This window comes from Anomaloglossus baeobatrachus, chromosome 4 (assembly GCF_048569485.1).
Source record: "Anomaloglossus baeobatrachus isolate aAnoBae1 chromosome 4, aAnoBae1.hap1, whole genome shotgun sequence".
Lineage (NCBI taxonomy): Eukaryota > Metazoa > Chordata > Amphibia > Anura > Aromobatidae > Anomaloglossus > Anomaloglossus baeobatrachus.
This window is the reverse complement of record NC_134356.1, coordinates 219209592-219227801: the sequence shown is the minus strand read 5'-3', so window position 1 is coordinate 219227801 and position 18210 is coordinate 219209592. Positions and strand designations below refer to the sequence as shown.

General features: G+C 49.2%; 1 protein-coding gene across 3 annotated transcripts in view; it reads right to left on the bottom strand.

The window, feature by feature from the left end:
• KIF20A (kinesin family member 20A) overlaps positions 1–12832 on the bottom strand; it is a 129150-nt gene extending 116318 nt beyond the window's left edge. For all 3 annotated transcript variants that reach the window (XM_075344667.1, XM_075344668.1, XM_075344669.1), the window contains exon 1: positions 12782–12832. The gene's annotated coding sequence lies outside the window, so the exon portion shown is untranslated. The remainder of the gene's footprint in view (positions 1–12781) is intronic.
• Between the last annotated feature and the right edge of the window lie 5378 nt (positions 12833–18210).

Genomic DNA, 18210 nt, shown 5'->3' with positions numbered 1-18210 from the left:
CTTCTCCTGCTGTGCCGCTGCCTCCTCTTCAGAAGGGGCTGGGGGAGAAATATCCAACAGTCTATTAATCGCCGATATAAGGTCATTAACCATGGCGTCACCATCAGGGGCATCCAGATTGAAAGGAGCCTCAGGATTAGATTCCTGATCACCGTCCTCAGTCTCATCACAGAGAGACTCTTCTCGCTGAGACCCTGAGCAGTGTGAGGACGTGGAGGGTCTTTCCCAGCGAGCTCGCTTAGGCTGCCTGGGACTGTCATCTGAGTCAGAGACTTCAGCTTGTGATGCTTGAGACCCCCTTGAAGTACGGATTAGTTCCAACTGAGGGGGACCGGAGAGCATAGACACAGCAGTGTCCATGGTCTGAGTAACTGGCCTGGACTGCAAGGTCTCCAGGATTTTTAACATAGTCACAGACATTTTGTCAGCAAAAACTGCAAAGTCTGTCCCCGTCACCGGGGCAGGGTTCACGGGCGTCTCTGCCTGGGCTACCACCACATTAGGCTCTGGCTGACGGAGTGCCACTGGGACTGAACATTGCATACAATGTGAGTCTTTGGAGCCTGCCGGTAGATCAGCCCCACATGCAGTACAAACAGTGTACACAGCCTGTGCCTTGGCACCCTTGCGTTTTGCGGATGACATGTTGCTGCCTCCTCAGAGCAGTACAGGGTGTCCAGCCAAGAAGCGACCTTACAGTGCAACTATATATATATATGGTACTAAGAAAAAAGTACACTAATATAACACTGAGGCACAAGTGGGGCCAGCACTAAAGTGCAGCTTACCGCCCGCTTAGGAGCGGGTGTGTGGTCGCCGAAATCCCTTTAGTCTGGGTCTCCCAGAGCCTGCTGCCTTTCCCCAGCCAGACCGCATGTGTAATGGCTGCCGGCGTCCTTGTGGAGGGGGGCGGGCCCTGGGCGTATACAGACGAAGAGCGGGAAGCCTGCTTCCCACTGTGCCTAGTGAGAGGGCTGGAGCATGTAAATAAAGCTCCAGCCCTCGGCGCTGCCAATTGAGCAGCGTCTCTCCCCTACCCTGATTGACAGGGTGGGGGCGGGAACGAAGCGGCGCTAGGCCGCAGAAGCCGGGGGCTAAAGTTAGAAGCGCCGCCGCCGTAAAAGCGCGGTCGGCGTAAAGTCCCCGGCGCACCACAAGTCGCAGCTGCGCCGCCGCTCCAGCAGCGGTCGGCGCAGTAGTTCCCAACATGTAACGTCACTCAGCAAAGCTGCAGTGACCTAACCCCAGCGCACAGCGCTACTGTCCCCGGCGCACTATAACGCTCAGCAAGCCTTGAGAGTGTCCGTGCCTGCCGGGGACACAGAGTACCTGAAAGTTGCAGGGCCTTGTCCCTGAACGGCACTCCCGCTCCAAATCCAGCAGGTTCTCTGGGTCTGTGGATGGAGCCCGGCCTCAGGGCTTGGAGGCCGGTAAGATCCCACTTCCACAGAGCCCTAAGGGGATGTGGAAGGAAAACAGCATGTGGGCTCCAGCCTCTGTACCAGCAATAGGTACCTCAACCTTACAAGCACCACCGCGGGTGAGAAGGGAGCATGCTGGGGGCCCCATATGGGCCCTCTTTTCTTCCATCCGATATAGCCAGCAGCTACTGCTGACTACAAACAGTGGAGCTATGCGTGGATGTCTGACCTCCTTCGCGCAAAGCAGAAAACTGGTGAGCCAGTGATCCCACTGGGGGTGTATAGCCAGAAGGGGAGGGGCCTTACACTTTTTAGTGTAATTGCTTTGTGTGGCCTCCGGAGGCAGTGCTATACACCCAATCGTCTGGGTCTCCCAATAGAGCGCTGAAGAAAAGACCCTTTGCCACAGTCTACTATTACCCCGCCTTATGTGCTAGTTCACATAAAGTACGTCCGCATTCAGCGCACAGACTAGTGATACACACATTTCCTAAGGCTAAGTTCACACATCCTGTGTTTTCAATCCGTCAGGTCCGTCAGCAACGGATCAGTCATTTTCAAGATGTCAACTGATGCAACTGATGTGTTTTTCACAGGATTCCTTTCACAGGAATCCTGTGAAAAAACGGATCAGTTGCGTCCGTTACATCCGCTGTGCGTCCGTTTTTTGACGGATCAGTCATGATCCGTCTGTGTTTGGGACAGCCCAGTGGGCGTGCCAAGCATGCTGGGCATGCTCAGTAGAGCATGACGGAATCCTGCGCTGGATTCCGTTGTAAGACGGATTACGACGGAATCCAGCACCATAGACATGCATTACAAGCTTGACGGATGGCGACGGATTCCTGCGCGGCGCGTTAATTTTGACGGCCCGAAAAACGTTACATTCTGCGTTGCTCCCCGCTCGGCGGTCAGTCAAAAACGACGGACCGCGACGCAGCGGATGCAACGCAGGGTCATCAGTCGCAATCCGTCACTAATAGAAGTCTATGGGGAAATACAGGATTCCTGCAAAATATTTTGCAGGTTACCGTAATTCCTCAAGGCTACGGATTGTGACTGATGCAAAACACAGGATGTGTGAACTTAGCCTTAGGCAAATCGACTTTAATACCAACAGGGTGTCATGTTTGAGCGGAGCAGCTCCTGGAGTCACACCTTCCTTCCATACCCAACATGTTAGTCAGGGTTTTAAAATAACCAATCCTCACATAATGGAAATAACGTGGCGGCGTCTAAAAAGTTGCCAGCGGCTAGGAATTGGAAACGGACAGCAGACTATGTAACAAAGCTAAACTGTCGGCTACACTTGTAGATATCTAGAAGCCAAGGATGGAGATTAGGCCCCTTCACACGTGCGCTTATGAAAAACCGGTGTCAGTGTGCTATTAATGTGGCATCCGAGTTTTTCTGGCATGGCTATACTTTCAATGTTAAACATGGGAAGAGTTAAATGAAGGATCTTGAAGTATAACATCTTATTCTTTGTCTAGCAGCAGTTTATTCTCCATTTCGCACCAGAACACCGGCACCTGCCAAAAACTACAGACTATGGCTATGTGCCCACGTGGTGGTTTTTAATGTGTTTTCCTGCTTCTTTTCATCAATAAAAGCAAGGAAAAATCCTCCCAGCAAAGTCTATGAGAATTATGACGCCCTGGACCCCAGGGGTCACAGGTAACAACACCTACCACATTACACACAACCCCCCCAATCCCTTGTGAGGACATACCCGTCACCCGAAAGGGAGACCTGATGCCTCCCTCAGGGCCAGAAGGGCACACCAGGTGGGCGGAGTCAGGCGGAAAGGCACGCCCACCGAGGAGACAACTGTCCTGAGGCAGGAAATACAAACAGAAGGAGTTGTAGGGTGACAGAGACAGGAGGTGTGAGAGCTGTCAGGGACCCGGGTAGGAGCCTGGGATCCCCGTAACGTCAGACAGGCAGACGGTGGTGGCCGCCTGCAGGAGTACCGGTGTACGACCGGCGGAACCGTAGGGACCGGGCCAGGCTTGGAGCCCGCCGGCCCTGAACCGGGGAGTCAACCATTTACCGGAGCACCAGAAACCAGGTACTCAGACCCTATCCTAGCTTAGAAGCCACTGAGTGTAGGCAAATTAACTGATTGCTGGCTGGACCTCACGGGTTCATCCTCACACAAAGTCCCGAAAGAAGGCAAAAGCCCACAGATACCGGGTGAGAGCCCCCGCCAAGGGCCAAAAATCCGACGGGCCAGCGCCTGCGGGCAACAGAGGGCTCCTCCGGCAGCTAAAACGCCGGGGAGCGGGCTACCACTGTCCAGGCAGGGGAGCCAACAGTCAAACAAGAGGTGCAAGGGAAAGGGGCCACCATCAACCTCACAAGGGACACAAGCAGCCAGCTGCAAAACCCGACCATACCCGAACTTTGGTTTACCAGTGACTGAGTGTGGATTAATAGTGAGTACACCAGTGCCATCCGGGCACAACACCGCACCGCAGTACGGCACCCTGCACCCCGACATAATCACCGCCCGTCCCACCGGGCCCCGGGACACACCGCCCCTACCAACGGAGGGGCTGACATCCAGGCTGCGCCTTCAACACCGATCCCAGGAGCCCCCTTCACGCCAGCCGAAGCGATGGTGCATCCTTTCACCACGACCCGTGGGTGGCGTCATGACCCGTACGACGACAACGCGGCCCCCGGCTGCGAACCTCGTCCCACACCACCACCCCACTGCCTCCCCTTAACAGAGCGACGTGGCCCCCGGTCCGGAGGCGCTCGTGCCACCGACAACCCGAGCCCGGACCTCGACGGCTCGGCCCGAGCAGCGGGGCGGCCGAGCCCCTCTCAGGGCGGTACAGAATCATGACTTGCTGTGCACACTCTGCTTTTTTTTTTATTCTTGCAGATTTTGTTGCTGAAATAAGAGGCAACATGTCAATTGTTCCTGCGTTTCTATAATCCCCTGAAGCTTTATCACTACAGTGGATTATAGAGCAGCACTTTGCCTCACACTATGCATACAGCATGGTGTGTGAGGCTCTCCGTAGCTCAGTAACTCGGGGTAGTCATGGTTACAACCCAGGGTTCCTATGGCAGAGATTGGGTCCCTATAGTATGATCGCATTCCAGGAACCCAATCACCAGGGAGAGGTAAGCGATTCCTCTCCCTGCCTTCTGAATGCTACGATTGCACTGATCACAGCATTCAGGGGGTTAAACTGCTAGGAGCGGCGCAGGCACCACTCCGAGCAGTGAGAGCCAAGTCTCGGCTGTAACATCCGCCGGAGACAAGGCAGCAATCGCGGGTGTACGGCGCCTGAACCCCCGCACAAAGAGAAACATGGAAAACGCATATGACAAAAACATGCAAGCGGAATAAAAAAAAAAAAAAGTGTTTTTCCTGCCAAAACTTATGTATGTGCACATAAAAAAAGCAATATGGACACTTAGCTTAAAGCAGGATTCACCATGAAAATGAAGTATGGACCCAGACGCATGAACTGGTTGCGGGTCTCCTGACCAGAACCCGACAGCCCATTAGGTATATAGAAATTTACGAACTTCGGGTCAGGCTGCATTCCACAGACATCAGAATGGAGGTGTACCCGAGTTTGGTCTAATGCGTATAGGTTCCTTTTATACTTCAATTACAGAGGTTTTCCCTTAATTTTTATCTTCATGCAAGCCTCTTGCTTGCTGGGGAGCAGCGTGCTTCTAAAGAGGGGCAGCTCAGTGGGTTTTTCAGTGTTACAAGCAGAGAAAGCTTTGCCTCCTGCAGGGATATAAAAGGGGCAAATCCTTGTTTGGAAAACTGGCCACCTTCTGAGTCTGCAAAAGATGGCCACCAGTGATGAGCGAGCACTACCATGTGCGGGTGATCAGGACTTGTAACGATCAGTTGGATGCTCAGATGGGCACGACATGAGTACCCGAGTTTAATGGAAGTCAACGGGGAACTTGAGCATTTTTCCAGGATAATTAAAGGAAATCATCAGGTTATTGCCACCTAGGTGGCTCAGTGGTTAGCACTGCAGTATTGCAGCTCGGGGGTCCTGGGTTCAAATCCCACCAAGGATGTATGATCTCCACGTTTGAGTGTGTTTCCTCCAGGCTTTTCGGTTTCCTTCCTCACTCAAACTGAATTTAGATTGTGAGCCCCGATGGGGACAGTGATGATCACTGTGCTGTGGAATTAATATATAAGTGAGTAAAATAAAAAAAAAAATACCTTGTCTGAGAGCATCGCCTCTTATTAATGCAGGAAGAGACCCTGATTCTAGTGATGTATCACTTAGTTTACTGGGTAGATACAAAGAGAACCAAGGGAACAGAAGTCATGGTCACAATAGGACCAATAAATAGTTGCATCAACACAGCTTTTTTTGCAAAAATATAACAGATATTTTATTAGAAAGATCAATAGCAAAAAAAGTGACAAAATACAGAATCAAAAAGAGTTACATAGAAAAGTGATCAGGCTCATTAAGGTGTCACTGATGTTAAACACATGGGTCCACCTCCCATATGGGGAGTAATGTCAGAATAAATATTGCCATGACCTGAAGAAATTTTTTTCCAATATAAATCAAAAATTGCCCCAACAATGCAGCACATAAAACATAGTAAATCCAATGATAATTATGTTGGCATATGTCCTAAAGTGCAGGGCTGCACTTATGTATGAAGGACAAATTACATCATAGAAACGGGTCATGGAACAAAGTATCAGTTTAAAGCGGACAGGTAGATAAGAAATGTCATAATGTTGTTATACAAACCCCGTCCTACACTCACCCATAGTAGTTGCGTGGAACCCGAGAAAAACGTGGCCCGACGCGCACGTTTCGTAGTGTTCTTCGGGGGGCCGTGGTATGCACTTAGATGAGCTCATCTCTGTATACACTGTACATTGACAGTGAACTGTTTATCACAAAAGGGGGCGTGGTCTAACTAGCAAGCACATGCCATATAGTCCAGGAAATTATATAGTCCTGGTGATAAAACCTTCATTACAAGTACCCAACAACACGCAGCCTGATAAGTGACATAGAAAAAAAAGCTGCTGACAGATTCCCTTTAAGAACCCCAAACCAGCAAAATTAGTTGTACGTTTAGTTTTTTTTATTTGAAAATCTAGAAGTAAATCCTAAAGATGGACTTTTTAGGGCTCATATACATAACAGCGAGCTGTACATTAACAGTGAAGTTATATTTCCTGATCTTACAGGGCAGCAATCAATCTTACCATTGGAGCAGCTATGCTGATTGGCCCTAGAGAATTTATTTGTGCCAGATCTTGTCATCCCCAAATAGAATCTACAACCATGTCTGACACTTAGGCGGGCTTTACACGTTGCCACATCGGTAACGATATATCGTCGGGGTCACGTTGTTAGTGACGCACATCCGGCGCAGTTACCGACATCGCAGCGTGTGACACCAATGAGCGACGATCAACAATCGCAAAAACGTAAAAAACCGTTGATCGGTGACACGTCGCTCCTTTTCATAATATCACTGCTGCAGGTACGATGCTGTTTGTCGTTCCTGCAGCACCACGCATCGCTGTGTGTGAAGCCGCAGGCACGACGAACATCTCCTTACCTGCGTCCACCGCCAATACGGAAGGAAGGAGGTGGGCGGGATGTTATGTCCCACTCATCTCCGCCCCTCCGTTTCTATTGGCCGGCCGCTTATTGACGCCGAACGCACCTCCCCCTTGAAGGAGGGATTGTTCGGCGGTCACAGCGACGGCCCTAGACCAGGTATGTGTGTGTGATGCTGCCGTAGCGATAATGTTCGCAGCAATCACCACATATCGCATGTACAACGGGGACGGGTGCTATCAAGCTCGACATCGCCAGCAATTGCTAGTGTGACGCCCTGGACTAGCCAGGTCGTCACAGGTAACACACACACACACACACCCCCACCCCCACTAGACAGTAACATTAGCCAAACATAAAATCCTTGTTGCCTCCCTCCAGGGTCTGATGTCCACACCAGGTGGGGCGGAGCCAAGCGGTTGGCCCCGCCCACCGAGGAGTTCACAGGCCTGGAGGCGGGAAAAGCAGTCAGTGAGAGTTGGAAGTGAAGTTCAGGAGGTTGAAGTGAGAAGAAGTGGAGAGTGTCTGGGTTTGTGGCCCAGGCACTGACAACAAGGTTGGCAGACAGTGGTGGATCGACGCGAAACTGTAGGACCGGGGTCGGGCGGTGGCCCGCCGATACCGACCGGGGAGCGAAGTGAAACCAGCACACACAGGCAGGGCCATCGGACCCCGACTAGGCTTGGAGTCGCCGTCAACAGTCAAATCCGAGTGTGACAGGAACCCCAGGGGTTTCCTAACAACCAAAGACCAGTTAGAAGGCAACCGTCCGCACCGTGAGGGTATACAGCTACCGCCAAAGGCTAGAGACCCAAGGGCCAGCGCCTGCGGGCAAACGGGCCCCTCCGGCATCCATACACCGGGGAGCGGACTACCGTTGGGGACCCATCGTTGTCAAGACAATACACAAAGGTGCAGGGAAAGACAGCCGCCATCACCTGTCCGGGGAGAGACACTGCAGCCGGCTGCGGGACCAGTCCATCCAGCAGTTTGGTTTACCGGAGACTTTGTGCATCTCTTGCTGAGTGAGTACACCCGTGCCATCCGACACTGCGTCGCGCTGTCCCTGCAACCCACCAACCCAGCCTCCCCGTCACGTTACCGGGCCCCGGGACCACCGACCCCTACCCACGGAGGGGAAAAACAACATCCCAGCTGCTCCCTACCATCACTCCCGGGATCCCCGTCATCAGCAGCGGTGGTGCTCATCTTCACCACAACCAGTGGGTGGCGTGACGGACTAAATCCCCAAAACCACCCAACCCCTTTTTCACTCACGGGCGAGGAGCGCCGCTTGAGTCCCCTGATCCGGCCCACCGCTCGAGCCACCGAGCAGCCGCAGCAGCGCCGGACCTGAGCGTTAGCGAGCGCAGCGCCCCGCCGCCCATGACACTAGCGATGTCGCAACGTGTAAAGTCCGGCTAAGGCTGTGTCCGCACTTTGCGTTTCACCTGCTTTTCTGCAGCGTTTTGAACTGCAGCGTTTTCATGCCAAAATGCATGTGTTTTGATTTTCCTGCAAAGTCTATAGGAAAAGAGGATTTCTTGTGCGCACTTTGCAGTTCAAAACGCTGCGTTTAATTTGCAGAATTTTGGGCAAAAACCATGCTTTCAAAGAAGCAGCATGTAATTGTTTTTGTCATTTGGGCTGTGTTTTGCTAACATTGAATTCAATGAGAAGTTGCAAAAAGCAAGAAACCTCAAAATTCCAGCGTTTTACCTGCAGAAAACATGCGTTTGGACTACATGAACGCATGCGTTTAGGACATCAAAATAATGGAATAATATGTCCCTTTACACACACACATAGTTCGACAATTAAATTAAATGAAAAATATTCATTTATTGGAATTATAGCAATAAATCGTATAAAACCGCTATAATTATATTAAATATAACTAATTTATATATATATATATATATATATATATATATATTATATTTTTTTTTTAATAAGTTAAAAGTTATCAGGAGCTGGTCACTACATTCCCACACACACAGGATTAGTCAAGCGCATCATGGAGGCATCATGGCAAGTGTGGTGGGCTGTAACGTCAGGGGCACCGTTCACTTTCAATGAAACAGCGGTGCTGGTTAAGCTTTTAGGAATCTTTACGGGATACAACTGTAGCGCCCCTGAGCCATCAGGAGCTATAGAGAACTGCATCCTGGTAGAGATGCAGAGCCTGCCTCCAGGGACCCAGAAGACCAGTGCTGGTAACACCAAAACACATTGTAATCCCTGTTTTCTTCACCCCCAAAACTGTTGACAGGCTAGGGTTGGACCCAATGGATTGCCACTTGGAGGTGGAACCGATCCAGTCCACTAGACGACAACTAGGGAGGAGGGGCCAGACAGTCAGTAAGAGGAGGTGAAAGGAGACAGACGTAACGGTACTGACGTGGGAGTGTAGCAGTGACCTGTCAGGCTCAGGCGTGTGGTTACCGAAGGAGTACAGCGGAGACATACCTCATTCATCTTAGATGGCTACGGCTAGGTTCATACTTCCGTTGTTTTGCATCAGTCACAATCCGTCGCCTTCAGGAATTACAGTATCCTGCAAAATATTTTGCAGGAATCCAGTTTTTCCCCATAGACTTCTATTAGTGACGGATTGCTACTGATGATGCTGCGTTGCATCCGCTGCGTCGTGGTCAGTCGTTTTTTTAACTAACCGCCGGGCGGGAGCAACGCATCATGTAACTTTTTTGAGCAGCGCGATCCGTAGGATTTCGCTGCGCATGCGCTCTCTGGCTCCCTGCACACATAACCAGGATACACATCGGGTACCCAAGCAATGCGGTTTGCTTACTTACCCGATATTTACAGTGGTTACGTGTGTAGGGAGCCCGCGCTAAGCGGTGTACGCTGGTATCCAAGATAAATATCGGGTAACCAAGCAAAAAGTGCTTTGCTTATACCCAAAATTTACCCTGGCTGTGCAGGGAGCCCGACACTTCCCCACTCGGCTCTGCCCCCTCCTGCACTCAGCATGTATACACACACACACACACACACATCCCCAGCCCTGCAGTCCCCGCGGCACTGACGTCCTCAGTGCCAAGGCCTCGCTCGGCTCCACCCACCCCGAACTCCGCCCCCTCGCGCTCTGCCCCCCGCACACAACGGAGTCAGACAAAGAATTCTGTTCGTCATCCGTTGTACAGCGCATCACTCACATGCATCAAGCAACGGAAATGTGAACTTAGCCTACTGTTTACAAACGGAATAACCTGGATACGTGACATCTGTAATATATGATCTTCGGACGAACAATGGACTGTATATTTATTATACCTGTTTATACAGCTCTATACTCTGTATAAATTGTACTGCATTGGATTTATCTTCCAGTCAGCAAGTTCTGCTCTGGGATATATGATTGTCCTTTTCCTTGTATACGTTACAGTGCCTCTTTTTTGAATTGTATCAATTTGTTATATTTTGTTCTATCTTACCTTGTCCCTGACATTCGGGGCCAAGAAATTGATATCCAACCCATTTACTGGGACAAGTTGGTATTCAATATTTGCATTTGTCTTACCATAGTGTGATTACCACTTGTTGGTTTTATATTTAATAAATATTTGTTATGGAGAAAAAATATTTTTGTTATTTAGTACAGCGGAGTACTTCGGAACCATAGCACCGACGGGGTGCAGAACCCTAGGTTAGGAAAACACTTCAGGCAGACCTGATAAATATCTGCACAGTGAGGGGACCATCCAGGACCTCACTGACCGTAAAGTCTGGGGCACAGTAACGACGGGAGAATGTGGGAAAGAGAACAGAGATCTGACCCAACAGGGTTCAAGTTACCTGCTGTATGGACTAAGACTGAAAGACAACCAGGAGGGGACCCCCCAGACGCTCCAAGCCACGTGGACCCACCAACCAGAAACAGGTGCAGGGGAAAGAAGCCACCAGGTCACCACACTGGCACTGGAACTAAGGGCCTCCATCGGGTTGCCAGCAACATCTCAGCGAGTAAAGAACCAGTTACACTGCAATCCCTTCTGTGGTCTACCTTCTTTCCGTGACCCAGTATTACTAACTAACATAAACAACAACCACCATCATCATCTATCCCCTGGGGCCTGGCCCTACTTGCGGAGGGCCACAACATCCAGGCTGCCATTAACATCAGCCCCAGCAGTGAGCCTGTGCTGTGGCAGCTCCAACTATATAGCCGCAACCCGCAAGTGGCGTCACGACAAAAACTCTATTAATAAATCCTGTAAATAATCCTTTTAAAAGCGCCCCTCCCCCCCCCCCCCGGGTCACGGAACCGGGCACCGGCCATTACACCCATGACACTTCCCAGTGAAACCAGGCCCGGGAACAAGTACCCCATGGCCCTGGGGTGCGACACAACCAAATCTGACATCAATAAGAAGTGAGCAGCCGGCCGCAGCTCTGACTGCTTCTCGATGTTCAGTTTGTCTGAAGATAAGATGAGTGGAGCTGGCGTCAATCGGTCGCAGGGCTCCTGTAACGTAACCGCATCACGTGGTCCCTGAAGAGCGAGCAGACTGCTGAAACGGTACTGGAGAGAGGTGTTGGTATTTTAACAGGGGCAAACACTCAAGATTGCGAAGAGGTTATCCAAGAAGTAATCAATTGGAGAGGTCACATGTAGTATAAGGGCAGCCAATGTAAACTGAAGACCAACAAGGAGCATCAGGGAGATGGCGGGGGGGGGGGGGGGGATTATGATTCACATGTACTGATGACTGTATGCAGCCTGTTTTAATGAGCAATCAGGGGAATATTCTGTCATGTAGAGTATATATTTAGTGTAAACCTGGCCCATGACTAGTCCATAGCTGCTGCCATAACAGCCAACCGGTGCAACACGGTGGCTCAGTGGTTAGCACTGCAGTCTTGCAGCGCTGGGGTCCTGGGTTGGAATCCCACCAAGGACAACATCTGAGAGGAGTTTGTATGTTCTTCCCATGCTTGCGTGGGTTTCCTCCCACACTCCAAAGACATACAGATAGGGAATTTAGATTGTGAGCCCCAATGGGGACAGTGTTCCTGATGTATGTAAAGCGCTGCGGAATATGTTAGCGCTATATAAAAATTAAGATTTTTTTTATTTAACCACAATGGGTCACTGCAGTCTATGAGAACACACGTATGTCACCATTAGAAACAACTGCAGCCAGCATAAGGCAAAGGGGAAGGTGCCGGTGATCAGCCACCATAGAACACATTTATGGGATTCCTGGCTCCAACATACCATAAACCTACTTGGTAATGCCCATGGCTTCAATATTAGGCTATGTTCACACACTGCGGTTTTTCCTGCAGCTTTTTGGCTGCGCTCAGCAGTAATAAAGCCGGTTTTGCTGCATTACTGTTGTCATTGGTCTACAGTGCATGTTTAATAGTAAGTTTAAAAGCGGCAAAACTCAGTGGTTGCACTTTTGCACACTTTTTTCACTGAAAGAATGAACATAACACTTTTAAAAAACGCAGTAGTCTTCTTCATCCGAAAAACAGCAATACTGTGCATGAGATTTCTGACATCACAAGAAAACCGCAGCATGTGAACATAGACGTCCTGTACTCACCAAAGGCCGCACACATGGAGCAAACTTGCAGCAAACTGGGGCAGCATGCAGGTCACATGACAAAATGAGGCAGACTCACAACAGTATGTCCCAGAGTGTGGCCATCACGCCAAAGAACAATAGCTCCACAGTGGGAAGGAAGCGTCAGCACCGTGCCCATGTGGCGTTGTGCCCCGGTGCCCGCACTTACCAGCAGGTAGATGCACAGGTCTTGCTACCTCCGCACTCGCCGCCGTCCAACTGTTACTATACACTTTCAAAGCAAGGCGCTGCGGCTTCCAGCCACTTAGAGTGCGCTTTGCAAGAGTCAGCCAATCATAAAGCAGGACATTCCAAACTGTCCAATCAGATCAGAGCCAGTGACATCCTATCTTGCTATTTGGTCACGTGTTCAGGACAAAGCCTGACGTCATCACCATTCGTGTGTCGCATATTAGTCAGTCTCTGTCTATCCATAGAGCCCCAAGGGTATCCTGTCCACAGATATAGGGTCCATGCAAATCTATGGGCGCATAACGGGTTTAATATCCCACGGATGCCACATACAGCGACATTGGTGTTATCCCTATATACAGTGCAGGGCAGTCCTGCATCAGCAACCATGGGCTGCACAGACCCAGGAGTCATACACCATGGACAGTGTGGACCCATTAGTTTTTTCATGTTATTTTTTGCCTTGCGGTTTTCCTTGCAGTTCTTTACACCACATTTTATACAATGATACCACGTTTCAGGAATTTTGCACTAATTCAAAACTGATCTTTTTCATTTTATTTTTTTGGGGGGAATCACGTTTCCCCAAAAGTGCCCAATGGAACTAGTGTACATAAAATCCGCCCAGGAGGGGCTATAGAGGAATTATGTGATGTTAAAAAAGTGGCACATCATGAATCTATCTAAACTTGTCACAGAGCTAGCAATGGCGGAGGGGTACAACACGATCCCCCCCACCAGAGCATGTTAGATTGTGCGGGCAGAGATTGACAGCCGGATCTAACTTGTTAAAGGGAATCTATCATCAGGTTTTTGCCACCTAATCTGAGAGCAGCATAATGTAGGGGCAGAGATCCTGATTCCAGTGATGTGTCACTTACTGGGCAGCTAAGTGTAGTTTTGATAAAATCACTGGTTAATCAGCAGTAAATTATCATTAGAGGACTACTTGGCGTGTGCCAGGTAGTCCGGTATATTCATGAGCTCTGTATAACTGCTAAATCTTCAGCAGAGAAAACATTGATTTTATCAAAATGACAGCAAACAGCTCAGTAAGTGACACATCGCTGGAATTAGGGTCTCTGTCTGTACATTATGCTGCTCTCAGATGAGGGAGCAAAAACCTGGTGACAGATTCTCTTTAACAGGCGCAGGTGGATCTCCGATCCTGTTAGCTGCACTTGATGGGTAGGTAAGTATTGGTACGTCCTTAGTCGTGAAGGGGTTAATGCGACTATGTCAGCAGTTTTTTACTGCCTCATCTGAGAGCAGCATAATGTAGGCAAAGTGACCATGAATCCTACAATGTATCACTTAGTTTACTGGATGCGGCCCTTCTCACACAATTAGAGGTTTTAGATGTAGCAATGCAGCAGAGCTGAAAAAGGCTGCCCCTGCCCACAACAGGCTCTGTATGTACAATGTCTATAGACAGTAAGGTGTCAATCAAAGGAGGGGCAGAGTCAGACAACATGGCCGTAGTCAGCTAGCCATAGCAATGATAAACACCAAGTGATAAAACACTCAGTTTAAGTAAAGAACAGCACAGGTGGGTGGCATGTGACACATTGTTGAATCCTGTGTTTTAACCCCTACAGCATGCTGTACTTAGATTACATAGCAAAAATCTGTTGACAGATTCCCTTTAATAAAACTTTTGCAATGTCTTAGTAATGATGGAAATTGTGGTCCAGCACTGACCCCAGTCTCCGCAACATTCAAACAAGGGATCTGATCTGCTGTACCTCAGAGCCGACAGTGTGATAGAGCAGCAGAGCTTTGCTCCATACACTGTTTACATCCAACCTTGGCCGCATCTGCTGACGGATGATCAGTTGGGTTGTAAGTATTCGAACAAGACGGATTTGATAAACTGAGGTCATTAATATCATAGAAGTGGATAGCCTTTTTAACCAAATAACAAAATTTTTTTGTGATAGACTAATAGATGGACTAGGACTAATAGATGGACTAGGACTAATAGTAGAATGGACATGTTCACGTAAAATGTAGATTACGGGCTCATTCAGACGGCCGTCCCGTTTGTCCTGTTCAGTTCCTGTTTTTTTGCGGACCTACTGATAGGACCATCTTTTCAATGTCTTTTGTGTAGGATCGGATGGCACGCTGAAGCACTTCCATGTGCAACAGTTCTTACAAAAAAACACATTGGATGCTGTATGTCCGCTCCGTTATTATGGAACATGTCCTATTGTGTTCCGGAATAACGGACCGTGACTCAATACCAGGTCCGGCGTCAGCACCCGGCAAACACGGTCAAATGCCGGGGCCCTGGGCTACCAGGGGGCCCACTCACGGTGGCAGGAGTGGCGTACCGCTACTCAGGGGGGCCTGCTGCCCGCGCTGTCCTCGCCCCCCCTCCTGCCGAGGATCGCACTTTCAATTGCATCGGCATCGCAGTTGCCGATGCAATTGAAAGCAATGATGAGAGAGTGAGCAGCGCGCTCCCTCTCATCATTCTCCCCGCTGTGACTGTCAGCGCTCTGACAGGACTGCATTGGAGCGCGACAGCAGTGGACACGCCGAGTAGACCGGAGCAGCGGGGGAACGAGGAAAAGTGAGTATGTACTAGTTACTTTGGCCAGACGACCATGGGAGCTATATACTACATGAAGGTGCCTAACACTATCTGGGTCTGTACTGTGCTTTATGGGGGTGTATACTACATGAGGATGCCTAATGCTATCTGGGTCTGCATTGTGCTATATGGGGCTGTATACTACATGAAGGTGCCTAATGCTATCTGGGTCTGCACTGTGCTATATACCGCCTGTATACTACATGAGGATGCCTAATGCTATCTGGGTCTGCACTGTGCTATATGGGGCGGTATACTACATGAGGATGCCTAATGCTATCTGGATCTGCACTGTGCTATGTACGGGATGTGCACTACATGAAGGTGCCTAATGCTATCTGAGTCTGTACTGTGCTATATACGGGCTGTATACTACATGAAGGTACCTAATACTATCTGGGTCTGTATTGTGCTATATGGGGCTGTATACTAGATGAGGGTGCCTAATGCTATATGGGTCTGCATTGTGCTATATGGGGCTGTATACTACATGAGGGTGCCTAATGCTATATGGGTCTGCATTGTGCTATATGCGGGCTGTATACTACATGAGGGCGCCTAATGCTATATGGGTCTGCATTGTGCTATATGGGGACTGCTTGATGTTATATGGGGATTGCATAGTGCCATATGGGGGCTGCATAGTGCCATATGGGGGCTGCATAATGCCATATGGGGGCTGCAAAGTGCAATATGTGGGCTGCATAATGCTACATGGGGGCTACATAATACTATATGGAGGACTATGGGAGCTTCATAACACTATATGGAGGAATATGGGGGCTGCATACTACTATAACCCCAGAGTTGTATGTCCCCTCCACCCCGGTGCTGTATACCCCCCAGAACTGTATGCCCCCCCCACCTCAGAGCTGTATACCCCCAGAGCTGCATGTAACCCCCCACCTCAGAGCTTTTTGTCCCCCCACCCCAGAGCCACTGCCCCCCTCTAGAGCTGTATACCCCTTTCCTCAGTAGTATGGATGCCCCCCAGTAATGTGTATGTCCCCAACCTCTCTTGTGATGTATATATAGCAGTGTTAGTGTGCTCTATGTGCAGCCATGTCTGTTAGTGATGGCCACCAATCAACGTGGCACAGACAAATGCCCAGGAGGAGCTGGATGGAGACAAGCGGGGGAGGTGAATGAGGCTGTTGCTGTCTTTCCAATATTAGAAATATCTCTAATATGTCTGTGTGTACATGTATAATCTGTATCTGTGTATGTCAGTGTATATGACTGTGTCTAGATTTATGTCTATTTATATGTGTTTTTGTGAAGTTCTCTTTAAATATATTTGTGTACGTATGCCTGTATGTGTATGTATCTGTGCATGTCTATGTGTGGATGGGGCCCACTGAGACTCTTTCGCCCAGGGCCCAAAAAACCTGGAGCCAGCCCTGCTCAATACATGTCAATGAGTCCACAAAATCCCAAAGCCGCACAGCACTTCAGTGTGACCTCTGTCGGGTGCCCGTACAGTCTGTGTCTCACTCCCGCGCCAGCCCCCTGGCTGCTTGCACTGCAGTTTGTCAGCATCTGCCCGCACTGCATTGCGAGTAGCCACGGGGATGACAAGCGCTGCCGTCAGGAAGTTAGCTAAGTTCATTACCTGCTGTGATGAAGTCTGTTGCACTCCTGACATCAGAGCTCATCACTGACTTCCATGCCCGCCGCGTTCTCACATCAAGTTTCGCGAGTGGCCTGAGACTGTGACTAACAGTGACATCACGTGCAGCTCGCGATACTTCGCTTGTGAACGCTGCGGACTATGGAAGTCAGTGACGAGCGTCTTGACAACAGCACTCGTCATCCCCTGGGTGACCTGGGCTGACCAATGTTATGTTAGCTCAGGTCACTGCACTGCTCTCCCAGCCAATGAGGAACATTCTGTTCTTCGATGACTGGGACAGTGACTATGGTATGGATCGTCGTGGGACCCTCTTATTGGATTATGCTGGACCGGATTTGATTTTTCTTTCCAATAAATTGGTGAAAGAGGGAATGTGTTGTTTGTTGTCTATTTTTTTTTATTACTCACTGGGTTAGTGATGTCGGGTAACTGATAGACACCATGTCATCATTAATCCCAGAGCTTGATGCCAGGTGACATTACACAGCTGGTATGAACCCCATATATCACCCCATTTGCCACCGCATCAAAGCAATGGGATGAGCTGGGGCAAAGATCGGCGCATCTAATGGATACACTATTTCTGGGATGGCTGCGGGTTGGGGAAGGTTGAATAACCGTGGACCTCCCTAGTCTGAGAATACCAGACCACAGCTGTCCGCTTTACCTTGGCTGGTGTTCGAATTTGGCGGGACCCTACGTTTTTCGTTTTAAATTATTTATTTAATTTAAAATAACAGCGTGGGGTGCCCTCTGTTTTGGATTATCAGCTAAGGTGAAGCTTCCAGCTGTGGTCTGCAGGCTGCCGCTGTCTGCTTTACCCTCGCTGGCTACAAAAAATAGGGGGCACCCCTTGTCGTTTTTTTTTATTATTTACTCTTTTTTTGGCTAACTACAGGGCTAAACACCCATTAGTGCAGGGGTCTCAAACTCAGCTGGGTGTATGGGCCGCATATAGAAAAAAAAATTGAGAGGGGCCGCATTATTTGCAGGACAAAGTGAAATTTTTAATGAATCCATGTTTTTTTCTATACACCTTTGGATCACTTTTTTTTAACATTTTTTGCTCCTTTATTATAACTTTTTTGTTAAGTTTTTATATATAAAAAAGCATTTTGAACACCAACAAAATTCATGCTGTATTTTGAATTTTTTTTTACATTTTATCACTTTC